The sequence below is a fragment of the Alosa alosa genome, unplaced genomic scaffold (genome assembly GCF_017589495.1).
Source record: "Alosa alosa isolate M-15738 ecotype Scorff River unplaced genomic scaffold, AALO_Geno_1.1 AALO_1.0_unplaced_814, whole genome shotgun sequence".
In the NCBI taxonomy this organism is placed as follows: Eukaryota; Metazoa; Chordata; class Actinopteri; order Clupeiformes; family Clupeidae; genus Alosa; species Alosa alosa.
In genome coordinates this window covers 3,585-7,459 of record NW_025963000.1, presented here as the reverse complement: position 1 = coordinate 7,459, position 3,875 = coordinate 3,585, and the positions used below count along the sequence as shown (strand labels likewise).

At 39.6% G+C, this 3,875-nt stretch overlaps 1 long non-coding RNA gene across 1 annotated transcript; it reads left to right on the top strand.

The window, feature by feature from the left end:
• The first annotated feature begins 312 nt into the window (after positions 1–312).
• Positions 313–1,370, top strand: LOC125290714. The gene is made up of 3 exons (XR_007192865.1): positions 313–380; positions 453–626; positions 1,205–1,370. It is a non-coding gene; the product is annotated as an uncharacterized LOC125290714 (long non-coding RNA).
• The last annotated feature ends 2,505 nt before the right edge of the window (positions 1,371–3,875 follow it).

Genomic DNA, 3,875 nt, shown 5'->3' with positions numbered 1-3,875 from the left:
GGGTGGACGCTGCTGGAAAAACCTCGAGTGGAAACCGTTAGCCTGGAAGCTCATCGCCGCGCCTTCAACCTTCCAACTCCACAGCGATTCTCAGGGCAGCGGTGCTTCGCGTCTTCCCTGCCACCAGTTACCAGTCTCCGCTGCTGGCCTATAAGAGGTGTGTTGTGTTTATTAGTAATGCCCCTAAAGGTTGCTGTAACACGGTTTGTTTTACACATGATTGGCCCTAGTGGAACAGACTATACCTACCAAGTAGACTAGTTAACACGGAGGGATTTTTCTTGAAAGACACTTTCGTTTGAGCAGTATCCGCGATCGGAAAGTCTGTTTGTCTCCATGGACTGAACTAATACATTGATGGACTTTTGTCACAGCAAAGGGTGTGTGTATGGATGGGATGGATGAGTGACCAGACCTGATGGGCTAACCCCCTCTTTCTTTCTCTCTCTCAGACTCAGCAAGTGTGGTGTGTCAGATGAAGGTTATGTTTGTCTGGCTCTGGCTCTAATGATAAACCCCTCCTGTGTGAAGGAGCTGTACGTGAACAACAATCATTCTGGAGGATCAGCACAGAAGCTGTTATCTGCTACACTGGAGGATCCTCACCGCAAAGTTGAAACACTTCAGTATGTAGTATGTCTAGAGAACTAGAAACATCAAGATGTAGTCTGGATTTATTTATTTATTTATTTTTGTGTTTATTTATTTAAACATACTTACATTTACATACATGAGGATACATAGAATTGCATCCCTATTGTGTAATCTCCACACAGAACAGAACATTTGATTTACAGACTTGAGCAAAAAACTCTTTGTTCAAAAACTTTTGAATAACAAAATACATTTCCTACTGTAGTGTCTCCATACAGAACAACAGTACATTTGATTGGCAGATACCATAGTCAAGGAAAAGCGGGAAACCCAGGAGTAAATGTGCTTCTAATGTAATTCTAGTGTTGTTTACAAGTAGGCTACAGTATGTGTCCTGCTACTGTTACTGCAGAAGGACTCTGTAGTCCTCACTACAGGCAACAAATGAATCATGAATCAATCAATAATCAATGTAATCTAAATGCAGCATCAACTGTTTACACTGGTACCATTTTCTGTGCATTTCACTACATTTAGTCGATTTGATTCAAAGTAACCTTGCATAGTGATATGTTGAGTTCTGTCATAATTCTGTCAAATGTTGTTGCAGATTTGCTGACTGTAAACTCACAGATAAATCCTGTGAGATTGTTGCTTCAGTTCTACAATCAGCAAACTCCCTACTACAGCTGGACTTGAGTGACAATGACTTGGGGGATTCTGGAGTTCAGCTTCTCTCAAAAGGACTGTCCAGTTTTAACTGCAAAATACACACATTAAAGATTGGGTATACATTTTATTATCATCTTAGATTTCCTGATTAGGGAGAAAAACCATGACAATATAACATCAATTGGGCAGAACCAAAAGTAGCATTGAACATGCTGAACCTTATTGCTTATGCTTAGAGTTTCAAAATCTGTTTCTGGATTGGTCTAGTCCGTGACCCATTATGTTACAATAAAGTAATATGGCACGGTGAGAGTGGCATCGGTAGCAGATATCACCATGGCTGTTATTTGCAATTAGGCACGAGGCCAGAGGCCAAGTACAGTGTGTTTTACATGGTGCCTGCACATTTATTTAGAGCACTGGAGCAGTTCTGTAGTCTATTGATATGTTCTATCATTTTTTTGAGAACTATTAATAATAATGCTATTCTTAAAGTCCACTGGCCAACAATGTCATTTAGGTGCTGAATAGATATTGTGCTGATAGGAAGTTTTTTCAGTTACATTTTGACAACTGTAAAACAAATGTGTCTAAGGAGGAGTGTGTACTAATTCAATAGATATCTCCTCCACGCTTACATCACAGTCATCATATTTAATTTACTATAGTCTCTCTCTCTCTCTCTCTCTCAGGCTCTCTGATTGTCTCATCTCAGAGAAGGGTTGTGGTTTTCTTGCTTCAGCTCTGTCTTCAAACCCCTCCCATTTAAAACTGCTTGATCTCAGCTACAATTATCCTGGAGAATCAGGACTGAAGTTGTTATCTGCTAGACTGGAGGATCCTGTCTGTAAACTGGAGATACTTAAGTATGTTCAGAAAGAACCCCCATTGTTGCACATTTAAACATTCAGCCGTTTTCATGCCAGGAATAAACCGTTTTGAATCAGTCTATTGCCCAAATTCCATTTATGTCAATATTCCGTTTTAACCTGTTTACAAGCAGAGTAGAATGTCACATTTGGAGCATATTGCTGATTACATAGCAATCGATTATTATTCCAAATAAGTCAGTGGCCCTTGGCCTAATAGGCTCCCAAACGTCCTGGCGTGAAATCTCCACTGGTGGAATTCCCTCTTTTGGCTGTATAATACAAAGCGCTTCAGGGTCTTCCACCTATATTTCACTTGTTCAAGCGTTACATCGATAGCCATCCTCATCAAGTTTTTAACAAAACTTTTTTAAACATCACTATTACGACATTTTCTCCGTCCAATGAACTCCATGGCGTGCATGATTACAAGACATAAGTTTGTCTACCGTCTTTCCAAAAGTGTGTGCTTGTTTTGCCATGATTAGGAAAGTCGTGAGAGACAGTTGGTTCATGTTATCCTAATTCTGTGGGAACTGAGCATCGCGGAGCCTACAACACTCTTCCCCTCTGGGGAGCATATTCCGTTTAAAGTGTTCTCATGACCCAATATTCCGTTTAAAACAGGCCATATGCTTTGGTTTATTAATAAACTGAATATGGCCTTTTTCGGTTTATTTCAATCAGAATAAGGTGTTTACAAGACAAGATATTGGTTTATTCCCAATAAACTGATTGAAACCGTTTATTTGCTGCATGGAACCGTGCTGATTGTCTCTATTTTGGAGACCATAATTATTTCTTCATACCCGGTTACGGCCTTTTTTTCAAATGTGTATTATATTAGCTGCTTTACACTGAAGTATATTTATGTCTTTGATGCAACATGCAATAGTGCAAATATTTAGAGGTAGAGTGCATTCAAATTAAAGCCAAATGTTAAAAACTTTGCAAACAGTTTTCTGTTTTGTGTGTAACTGTTCCCCACCACCATATTGACCATAAACATTCATGACTTTTTACCCAATCTGAATGCCTCTCAGATTCAGGCTGCAAGATTAACAGAAACACTTGCTTGTGTTGCTGGTGGTCCCTGATCATCAAAGTCAAAGTCAAAGTCAGCTTTATTGTCAATTCCTTCACATGTTCCAGACATACAAAGAGATCAAATTACGCTTCTCACTATCCCACGGTGAAGACAAGACATATTTGACCAATTTTAAGTCCACAGACAAACATAACATTCAAGTAAACAAAAAAAGTAAGTAAATAAGTAAATAAGAGGGCACATATAATAATTGAAAAAATAAGAGCAGCAAAATTTTTTTTTGAAATTGTGCATAGACAGTCAATAAAATACTAGTGCAAATACTGTAAAATACTATAAAATACTGTTTGACCTAAGTAATAAAGAAAGTGGCATAGTGGTGCAAGTTATTGTAAGAGCAGCAGAAGTGTTGTGTTTTCAGGACAACAACACCAAGTAAAGTGTAAAGTGTGCAAGTGTTCAAGTGTGCAGGTGGAGAGTGCAGGCGGCCATTGTGGGTCCAATGTCCAGGATGTTATGTAGCTGAGGGTGGAGGGGGGAGAGGAGGAGAGAGTTCAGCATCCCACAGCTTGGTGTATGAAGCTGTTGGTGAGTCTGGTAGTCTTGGGAGCGCAGGCTTCTGTACCTCTTCCCAGAGGGCAGTAGATCAAACAGATTGTGAGCCGGGTGACTTGCATCACTCACAATTTTGG